Source organism: Drosophila nasuta, unplaced genomic scaffold (genome assembly GCF_023558535.2).
Source record: "Drosophila nasuta strain 15112-1781.00 unplaced genomic scaffold, ASM2355853v1 ctg16_pilon, whole genome shotgun sequence".
NCBI lineage: Eukaryota > Metazoa > Arthropoda > Insecta > Diptera > Drosophilidae > Drosophila > Drosophila nasuta.
This window is the reverse complement of record NW_026869398.1, coordinates 414663-426737: the sequence shown is the minus strand read 5'-3', so window position 1 is coordinate 426737 and position 12075 is coordinate 414663.

Here is a 12075-nt window from a genome sequence, read left to right as displayed (position 1 = left end):
TGCAAAATGAAATATAAGCTATTTATTCCTATTATTCATATTTATTCTATTTATCTATTTATTTAGTTTTTAAGTATTTATGAAATAGATCTAAATTAGCTTTAATATTTCAACGTTCTTATTCCGTCCATGTTTTCTTTTGTTACCTTATTTGCCTTCTCTTTATGTTTCTTAATTTAAATAAATTTGTTATAATGTTTAGTATGTGCGAGTAAGTTTTTAAATTTGGAACCATGCAGCGTTTGTATGGGGAGGGTCGAGTAACGAGGAGCTTCTCCAAGGGATCCTGTCATTTAAATTGATTTTTACATTGGCTTTGCAGGATCATGGTAGGGTGGGCGTCTGCACCATTGAGTGCACCGCAAAGGAGAAGTGTTCCAAGTCGAAGGTAGATCCCTAACTTGTCTTTCTTCTAGTTTACTTTCAACTCTTTTGTTTACTGTCCTTGTATGTCTCTTCCCCATTTTCCCCCTTCCTTAAGTACGCGAATTTTCTAATAGTATAATTAATCTACGCAAGCACGTAGCGGAAAGGATTTTTTCTCTTTAGCCCACTCCCATCCGACCAGACAACAGCCGTAGCGATCGCGTACACCTTTCGTATCGTTACAAGTACACCAGCTTCTAAAACGAACAAGCTTCGTTACACGTTACAGTTTAATTATATTATTTGGCGCCCAAACGTGAGGCCAGGTTAGCGTAATTGTTTTATTGTACTGTTGTATGTTAGCTAGCCTGTCTTCGAAAAAAAAGTAATATTTGAAATACCCTCCCATCTATCCTTTTTCACTCATTCCTATTCCTTTTCCTTGTTGTGAATATCTTGAGCTTGAATGCCTGATGGTTGCAATCAAACTTTAGGCAAAGTGTGCAGAATGTTCATGACGAAAGCTGCAGTGTAACTTGTCTTTCGAGAGAAATACTAGCTTCAAACGAGCTGTATGGCGAAAACAAGAGAGAAAACATTGTCAGCGAACCAAAGTGTATTGGTGCTTATGTGGAGTCTTAGCTGGAGCCAAGTCTTCTTGCGGATAAAACTGCAACTTGCCGCTAGACAGAAACATAGCAATCAATGCAAAGTAATCAATGGAGTTCTTCCGCTTTTCGATTTTGTGTTGATCACAACACATAATCTTTCAGTAGTTGGATATTGTTCCTAGATATTCGCTTGGAACAAGTAAGTGGTTTCGAACTATTTAACTTGCCGCTATATCTGGAGCAATTTTTCAGATTCCCTATTTTCTTTGTTTTCAGTATCTACTTTCGACTATTAGTTAGCAACTCTTCCTTCGATAAGTGTTGCATGGTTCCAAATTTATTCATGTTATATTGGTATATTTTTTGTTCGAGTTTGAATTCAAGTACTGTTTATTTATTTAATATTGTTTTGTGTTTCATAAGTTATTTTTTTTGTAAGCAATTTATAAATATTCAAGATGGCCAGACCCGTTAGTGAAAAGTCTAACCCGCTATATCAAAGAATGGCGGGAGAAACTTTTTGTTGTGTATACTCAAAAGAAGTAGAGTATCCAGCTCAACTGCTAGCAACCGGATTTAATCACTATTTCCATCATGTGTGCTTCAGTACTGCGACTGGAAATAGTAAAGTGTGTCCAATTTGTAAGACTGCTTTAAGCAAATCAACTTTGAGTCTGGCAGAAGAACTAAGTGCAGCTCAGAGTTCAGGCATACAAACACGATCAAAGTCCAAGAGCAGGACAGTAGCGCAAGATCTGTTAGTCGCAGGTTCTAGCAATAGTATACAGACAGGTATACCAGAACCAGTACAGCAGAGTTGTAATGATAATCCAGCATTGGTTGCCGGGCCAGCACCAGTTGTGCAACCAATGTTTAGCTTGCAGCAAAGTATTGCTGAGGCGGTGGCAGCCGCTCTGACGCAGCAGACGCATGTGTTGTCGAAAGCGAGCGAAGATGGCTTCCACAGGATGTCATTTAATTCAGTGGCTCAAGGTGGAAATGATCAAGTTCACTCTGCTCCTAGGCAATCGTCTCCAGCCAGGCAACAGCAGCATCAATCATTTGAGCAGCTGTTTGGAATCTCTAACAGAGATGGGGTGGATAGACGAAATCCAGTGCCCGGGATGGTGGCGCCGCAGGCAGAGTTTCGAGAGATGCACAACTTACGGCCTGATAGAATTAGTCAGACCATTTATAACTGGAAGGTACGCTTTTCTGGTCATTCGTCCATGACTGTAGAGGATTTTCTTTATCGCGTCGAAGCGCTAACAAATCAGACACTAGGTGGTGATTTTGAAATGCTAGCTCGGTATGCAAGCAATCTTTTTGAAGGTAGTGCAAGCGAGTGGTTTTGGAGGTATCACCGTAGTGTAACGCGTGTGCGGTGGATTGATTTGAGTATAGCGCTCAGAACGCAGTTTTCAGACGGACGAACGGACCTGGAAATTAGAACTGCTATCTCACATCGCAAACAAAAGCCGAATGAAACATTTGACAATTTTATGAGGCGATTGTTAATCTGGCTGATAGGCTCGAACAGCCCATGTCTGAACAGTCATTGTTAGAGGTGCTGCGAGCCAATCTTTTAATCGAAGTCCAGCACGAGTTATTGTATGTCCCAATCAATAATGTAGTGCAATTGCGGCAATTCGTACGGAAGCGAGAGAGATTTTTGCTAAGTACGACTAGATCAATACCAGCTACACGACGTTTTGGTCCACGCCCGCAGATTAATGAAGTCTCAGTGCAAGCGGAATTGGCTACTGGCTCTGACAGGGAAGAGGATGAATCATTTGCTGTTGAGGCGGTGATTATATCCTGCTGGAATTGTCGAAAGCCAGGTCACCACTACCAAGACTGCAAAGCCGAGCGCACTGTGTTTTGCTATGGGTGTGGTGATGCTGATACGTACAGGCCATCTTGCAGAAAATGTATAAGTTCTGCGTCAAAAAACGGGTGGTCTCGTGCACCATTGACAGGTGCACGCAAACTAATATCGAAAGCGACCAATACGGAGTAGTTGATCGTGTAACGACTCCTGAAAATATCCCGGACTTTCTCCACATCCCAGCGATTCCCTTACACAAACGTGAGCAGCAGACTTTGTCGAAAGTTCACGAACATGTAAAAGCACGGCCACGCGACCAAAAACGTAAAAGACCTTCATTAAGTTAAATAAAGATACTCGCAGAGCACTATTGGCATCTGTGGTAAATAGTTGTAAGGATTTGCGGCCATATGCTGATGTCATCATATTTGACAGAACCATGAGTGGTTTGATGGACACTGGTGCCTCCATAAGCTGCATTGGTGGCAAATTTGCGCAAGAATTGGCAGAAACGCACATTGGTTTTAAACCGATACGTGCAGCTGTACGAACTGCAGATGGCCAAAGCCAAAATATAGTAGGTCGAATTAACACGTCTATCTGTTTTCGTGGTGAATCCAAGAGAATATGGGTGTATATCGTACCGTCATTAACTCAAGAGTTATATTTAGGCATCGATTTTTGGCGAAGTTTTAATCTCTTGCCATTGTTTTTAATGAATAAAGCAAGTGCACACAGGTTAGCAGCGTTAAATTTCGATGACCCATTACAAATACCTTTGACTGATTTGCAGCAAAAGGAATTAGTATCCACTATTAAGGTATTTCCGTCATTTGCTGAAAAAGGTTTAGGCAAGACGAACTGGCTTATGCACGACATAGAGGTGACCGAGTCGAAACCAATTAAACAACGCCATTATGCAGTGTCACCGGCCATCGAAAACTAATGTATGATGAGCTTGACAGAATGTTAGCACTTGGTGTGATTGAGGAATCCGAAAGTCCTTGGTCCTCTCCAGTTGTTATTGTACGCAAGCCAGGCAAGGTTCGCCTTTGTTTAGATAGTCGCAAGGTGAATGACATAACACTCAAAAATGCGTATCCCATGCCTCTCATTGACGGCATCTTGAGTAGGTTGCCAAAGGCGAAATTTATCTCAAGTATCGACTTGAAGGATGCGTATTGGCAGATTCCGCTAACTCCAAGAGCGCGCGAGAAAACCGCATTTACAGTGCCGGGAAGACCACTGTATCATTTTACGGTTATGCCGTTTGGGCTATCCAATGCTCCACAGACGATGTCGAAATTGATGGACAAAGTTATTCCACCAGATCTGAGAAATGAAATATTCATTTATCTAGACGATTTGCTGGTAATTTCGGAGACATTTGACAAACACGTCTCAGTGTTGAGAGCTTTAGCCGATAGATTAACTCAAGCCGGACTCACCATAAATGTGGAGAAAAGCAAATTCTGTCTGAAAGAGGTTAAATATTTAGGACATGTTATTGGTCATGGTACAATCCAAACGGATCCCGATAAAGTGGCAGCCATTCGTGAGTTTCCTGTTCCGCGATCGTGCAAGCAGGTGCGAAGGTTTTTAGGAACCACTGGGTGGTACCACAAGTTCATAAAAAATTATGCAGAAATTGCTGCTCCAATTTCAGATACCCTTAAGCAGCGAAAATCATTTACTTGGTCCGACGAAGCGCAAAAGGCTTTTGAGAATTTGAAAGAGCAACTTTGTATGGCCCCTGTACTCCATAGTCCTGATTTTGATGCAGAAAGATAAGGATGGTAAATACGTTCCAATCGCATTTATGTCTCGTAAATTGAATCGATGTCAGAGAAATTATTCAGTCACTGAGAAGGAGTGTTTGGCAGCGATCATGTGCGTAAAAAAATTTCGAGCATATGTTGAAGGGCATGAATTTGCCATTCATACCGATCATGCTTCATTGAAGTGGCTCATGTCTCAAACAGACTTAAGCTCCAGATTGGCTCGCTGGGCACTCAAGCTGCAAGGTTTTGCTTTTAAGATCGTTCATCGCAAAGGCAGCCAGAACATTGTTCCCGACGCTTTATCACGTGTGCACACTGAAGATTTGTCATCCTTAGGTGTGGATACCTTGATAGATTTACAGTCTGAGCAGTTCGAGTCAAAAGAGTACCAAGAGCTTAAGGACAAAATAAAATCAAACCCGTCTCAGCTACCTGACGTTAAAGTCATCGATAAATATATTTATCGTCGTGCAGAGCACGCGTCCGGCGATCAAGTCGCTGATGATTTGCACTGGAAGTTGTGGGTTCCAAAAGATCTTGTGATAGAGGTATTAAAACAAAGTCATGAGCCTCCTTTAGCGTCTCATTGTGGAATCAATAAAATGTTGGAAAAATTCGGCGATATTATTATTGGCCAAATTTAGTGTGTGATGTCAAGTCATTTGTAAACGGTTGTGTGGTGTGCAAATGTACCAAACATCCCAATCGTTCGTTACGCCCACCATTAGCTCCAGTAAAAGAAACGCAGCGAATATTTCAAAAGATTTTTATTGATTTCTTGGGACCCTATCCTCGAAGTAAGTCCGGAAATGTTGGTATATTCGTAGTGTTAGATCATTTGTCCAAATACCCATTTTAAAACCTGTAAAAAAATTCACCACTGATGCTATTCTTCGCTTCATGGAAGCGGATATATTTCATTGTTTTGGTGTACCTGAAACCATTGTATCAGATAACGGTGTCCAATTTAAGTCACATAAATTCAAGGCTTTGCTCACCAAATACAATGTGCAACATTTTTATACGGCTGTACACGCTCCGCAAGCTAATGCGTCAGAGCGCGTAAATCGATCAGTAATTGCTGCAATCAAGGCTTACGTTAGACCCGATCAAACAAATTGGGATGAACAACTTAGCCATATCAGTTGCGCATTACGGTCCAGCAGACATTCAGCAATTAATGACAGTCCCTATCGTGTTGCTTTTGGACAACACATGATAGTTAATGGTAATACCTATCCTCTTCTACGAAATTTAGAACTTCTAGAAGACCGTACAGTTAGTTTTGATCGAGAAGATTCCTTTGATATAATAAGGAAAACTGCACAACAGAGTATACAACGGCAGCACGAACAAAACGAAAAGCAGTACAATCTTAGAAGTCGCGAAGTAGATTTTAGAGTTGGGCAAGAAGTTTATAGGCGTAATTTTCAGCAAAGTAATTTTGCAAAAGGCTTTAATGCAAAACTGGCCCCAACTTTTGTAAAATCTCGTATTAAGCGTAAGCTTGGCAATAGTTATTACGAGTTAGAAGATACCCAAGGGCGATTCATTGGAAAATATCATGCTAAAGATATAAAACAATAAATCGGGTAGCCAGGAAATTCGTCCAAGCGAGTATCACTCTTTGGAGGGATGACCCCAAAGTGTGATTTTGGCAGGGGGGATTGTAGTGGTCGCTTGGACCGCCAACATTTATTGGTTGGGCCTAAAAGTAGGCAAAGGTTTTTTTTTGCCAAGTAGAAAAAAACATGCCAGCGCCACGGCACTAGTTGTAGAAAATAGTAGTTAATGTAATATATTTATTAAAGTTATGTTTATATATGTTAATAATCCAATTTTTGTTAGTTAAATGTTAGATGTATAATAATTGTTTAGTGTTAGTATAAACTTGTAGGATATATGTATTTTGTTAGGAAATAATAATTAGCGCCCTCTGTGTGTGGGGCTTAGCAACATGGCAGAAAGATTTTCGCGATAGATGCATCTTAAGGCAGCGAATGGCAAAGAATGGGAAGATAAGAATGCATCAAAGTTTAATGTCCGTTTGACAAGGCTTAGATGATTCATTCGTGCTAGTCATTCTCTCGCAAGTCACCTGTTTATTTTTTTTTATGGCAGTTCTCAGAAACTAGAGAACAAATATATTATATACATATATCGCCAAAAAATAAGACAAAAGTGACATACATAAATAAATAGTGAACAGTGCGGGAAAAAGGAAAAACAAAAAACATAATATATACATATTTGAGTGAAATCACCCCCCCCCATTTCGGCCAGCAGCCAACAGGCGACAGGCGGATAGAATTTTTGGAGTTTTATATGGTGCCGTCCAATAAGGCAGGGTAAATATTACTGACGGCAAATGTAACATTTACAAATATCATATTAACGCTCTGATTTTTCTCTTAAAATCAGACGGCACGCAGTGTAAAAATTTTCTTTTGGATGTTGTTGGTGTAGGCGTTAATTTAAGCCACCCAAACAATTTACATCCACGCCACATCGTCACCGGCAGCCAAAGTTTGCGCGAAAGCTTTGAAAGCTTTCGCACGATCGCTTCGAAAGCTACAGCGGATCAGCTGATAGCTACCAGCGAAAGGCAAGCTCTGCGTCTGGCAGGAATTAGGAGGAGCGTTTTGCAGCGATACTGCGCAGCCGCCACCTGAAATTCCGTTGAGATTTGTCCCTGAGAGGACTAGCAAGGAGGACGCCAGCATCACCACGGATGTTGGATTGGTGCTAGTGACCGTGCGACCACCTGCGAAAGTGTCGTAGCACAACCCAGAGAGAGTTGGCGCAGCTGATGTCCGCGCCTATAGATGTTTTGCTTTGTTAGTTAATGTATATCGACGTTATATCTTTTGGGCCTTCTGCCATTTAATTAGTGCGTTTTTGTATTATATTTTGTTCATTTAATGTATTGGTTGCGTACATGTATATATGTTGAATAACAAACTGTGTTGTATGTATCAAAGTTAAATAAACTTCATGAGTTACAATAAGTTATCCTACATATAACTTGTCCGTCAATATTTATGTTTTCTGTCAAGATTTGCAATTTTAAAAATTAAGTCATATTTGTTTACCAAAACAATGGAACATCTGGCATAAAAGCTCAGATTACCATGCTAGCGTAAAGCTTTTGTCAGGGCTTTAAACTTTTGCTCCACAGCTGAAACAACAACAACAATAACAACGCACACACACATATCACCGGCTGTGAAAGATCTTTCGTCGCTGGAGAATGATGTAGGTGAGCTTTTCTTATGCATAACTTTTTATTTAAATACTATACGCATTAGAGCTTTTTGCATTGAATCTGTTGAATGCAAAGTTTATAGTCTGAAAGAAGTTTGTTTTTTTTTTGTTTTGCTGGCAGCTCCTGAGAAACCTTAAGTTTCTTAGCGATGAGCCTTTGCCGTTGGTCCATTGCCCTACTATGATATGGGTCATTAATTAAATAGTTTTTTATATCGATTAAAAAAACTATGAATAAATTAGCGCTCCATATTTAAAGAAAATTGCAAAATGAAATATAAGCTATTTATTCCTATTATTCATATTTATTCTATTTATCTATTTATTTAGTTTTTAAGTATTTATGAAATAGATCTAAATTAGCTTTAATATTTCAACGTTCTTATTCCGTCCATGTTTTCTTTTGTTACCTTATTTGTCTTCTGTTTATGTTTCTTAATTTAAATAAATTTGTTATAATGTTTAGTATGTGCGAGTAAGTTTTCAAATTTGGAACCATGCAGCGTTTGTATGGGGAGGGTCGAGTAACGAGGAGCTTCTCCAAGGGATCCTGTCATTTAAATGGATTTTTACATTGGCTTTGCAGGATCATGGTAGGGTGGGCGTCTGCACCAATGAGTGCACCGCAAAGGAGAAGTGTTCCAAGTCGAAGGTAGATCCCTAACTTGTCTTTCTTCTAGTTTACTTTCAACTCTTTTGTTTACTGTCCTTGTATGTCTCTTCCCCATTTTCCCCCTTCCTTAAGTACGCGAATTTTCTAATAGTATAATTAATCTACGGAAGCACGTAGCGGAAAGGATTTTTTCTCTTTAGCCCACTCCCATCCGACCAGACAACAGCCGTAGCGATCGCGTAAACCTTTCGTATCGTTACAAGTACACCAGCTTCTAAAACGAACAAGCTTCGTTACACGTTACAGTCTCCATTTGAAAAGTTCAAAGTTTTAATCACATCCGATCCAACATTAGTTTATCCAAATTTCCAGAAACCATTCTCATTAACAACCGATGCTAGCAATTTCGCTATAGGCGCTGTTCTGTCACATGAACACAAACCAATTTGCTATGCAAGTCGAACTTTAAATGAACATGAATCAATCTATTCAGCTTTAGAAAAAGAACTATTAGCTATTGTGTGGGCAACTAAATATTTCCGTTCTTACGTATTCGGTAGAAAATTTCAAATTTTAAGTGATCATAAACCATTAGTTTGGCTCAGTAATATTAAAGAATCTAATATGAAATTTAAAAAATGGAAAATCTGATTAAATTAGTATGATTATCAAATCAAATATTTACCAGGAAAAGAGAATAATGTAGCAGATGCACTTTCGCGTATCAAAATAGAAGAAAATTTCCTAGGAGAACATTCAGTTAGCACATGAGCAACTATACATAGCGCTCAAGATAACCGAAAGGCCTTTAAACTATTTTAACAGACAGATAGAATTTCTGAAAGGTGATGATAACAAAGTCGAGACAACTCGTTATTTCCATAAACTGAACTAAAGTAATGAAAACAAGCCTGAAATTAATTGACTTACAAACCTTTGCAGAATTCAAAGAGTTAATAGTGAAAACACAAAAAAAACTTTTTCATCCAGGAATTGAAAAAACAATTAATTGGTTCAAAGAAAAATACTATTACCCTGACTATCAGAAATTAATACCAAATTTAGTTAATGAATGTGAAGTTTGTAATGTAGGTAAAACTGTACATAAAGACACAAAACTCACTTTCGAAATAACACCTGAAGTTCTTAACGTTAGAGATAAATATGTAATAGATTTCTATATGATCGATAAAAAACAATTTCTTTCTTCGCAACATTAATAGAAGTTCAAAGCGGAGATTGGTTAGAAGCCAAAAGATCTTTATTAAAAGTTCTCAATGAAATGGGAAAACCCTTAGAGATAAAAGTAGATAAAGATTCAGCATTTATTCAGCAGCTTTGCAAATTTGGTTACAAGAAGAAAATATAAAAATTAACATTATCACAAGCAAAACTAGAATATCTAACATAGAAAGATTCCATAAAACAATAAATAAAAAGTTACGAATAATAAGAAGTGACGATGATGTAGAAAACAAAATAACAAAATTTGAAGCATTCTTATATAAATATAATCATAAAACAAAGCATAAAGCTACTAATAGAACCCCAGCAGACATTTTTATTTTTGCAGGAACTCCTGAGTATAATTCACAAGAAGACAAAGTAAATCAAATAGACAACCTTAATAAAAACAGAAGTAATTTTGAAGTAGATACAAGATTTAGACAAGCCCCGTTAGTAAAGTCTAAAATAACGAACCCTTTCAAAAAGATGGGTAATATCAAGAACCTTGATGAACAACATTTTGAAGAAACAAACAGAGGAAGAAAAGTCACCCATTATAAATCAAAATTTAAAAAGAAGAAAGTAATTAATAAAAGTAAATATTACAATTCCATGCCAAACGATGAAACATCCTAAGTTGCTGTTGCTATTTATACTATCAATTATTTGTACACCTATAAACACTCAACCAGTGAAGTTCACCCTATTCAAAACGACCAAGGATGCTCCCTATTCGAATCAGGAATAATCAATTTACCTGTATTTTTTTAACATCATTACTTAACTGTAAACGTGTCACAAATAGAAAATTCTTTTGACTTATTAGTAACTCAAAGCCATATCTTCAATAAATACCCTCAAAAAAGATACTTAATGAATAAACTTGAAAAACAAATGACCGGTATTAGAATAGCAAGTCGTACCAAACGTGGTTTATTCGATTTTATAGGATCTTCTTTTAAATTCCTTTTCGTTACATTAGATAATGAAGATAGAAAACAAGTTGAAAATCAGATTAATATCATCGCCCACAATTCAAACCAAGCAAGCAATCTTAATAATTTTATAAATAAATTTGATCAAGGCATAAATATAATAAATAGCCAAAGTAAAATTCTGAAAGAAGACAACTAAATTCGTTAATATTTAATATTGAACACTTTACCGAATATATTGAATTGATTACAATTAACCCGCTTAGGTATCTTTAATCCGAAACTACTTCAATAGATCATATCAATCATGAAAAATTAATTAGTATAAAAACTTCAGATTGGTTCAATCCAATTGCAAATGAAATTTTTCTGATGCAATCTTCTTAGCAATCTCGAAGTTAAAACTTTCGAAATAATTCCATACCCAGACGGAAATGGACAGATCATTGGTGAAAATATTGAAGGGAAATTTTATTTACATAATAACTTTGTTTCAAATACTATCTCAAAGAAGATCATAAATGACCAATGCATTGCAAATATAATAAAACATGAAGCACCAGTTTGTACTTTCAATAAATATCGCAAACAAGTTCTTATACAAATAGTAGAACCAAATATTGTAATAACTTGGAATATAAAACGAACCAAACTAAACCAAAATTGTAACAATTTAGTTATTTACATTGAAAAGGATAAAATAATTTAAATTAAATTAATTGTACAATCGAATTAAAAAATGTAAAATTATCAAATAGAGCCCAACAATTCACAACACTTATATTTACAGAATACAATGTAACTAAAATAGAACCATTATCATACATAGAAACAAAAGAAATGATTTTGTAAAACAATACAGAAAATATTAACTACAAATATTCAACAATTACAATTGTATTAATCTTAATTCTTATTGTTATATACTACTTAGCAAGTAAGAAAATTAAAACACCTTTCAACACAATTATACAAAAATATGTAAGAAAAAATGAAACGAACACAAGTGCTAATGCTGAAATTGAAATTACAAAAAACCAGTCCCACTTATATACCCTGAATTAAACGCTTGAGGACAAGCTAATTTCTATAGGTTGGGGGAGTGACATATCCACCACCACACTCATTTCTCGTACGTGACACATTCTCATAATTATTCCCGTATCTCCAAAATATCCTATTGCATTCACATAAAGATCATATTATATTCAAAACATAAACTTGTCGCGATAGCGACCAATCGTAACAAACAAAAGGGTTCTATTGCATTAAAATAAAGATCATATTCTAAACATAAATTCATCGCGGCGGCGACTAACGTCAAGCAAAAAGATCCACTTCATACCACTTAAAAAATTCCAGTGCAATTTGAGGACTCAGCATTAAAACAGTAACACATACATAAAACATTACACATATGTTAGCTCTAAGTCGCAATAAGAAGTTTCTT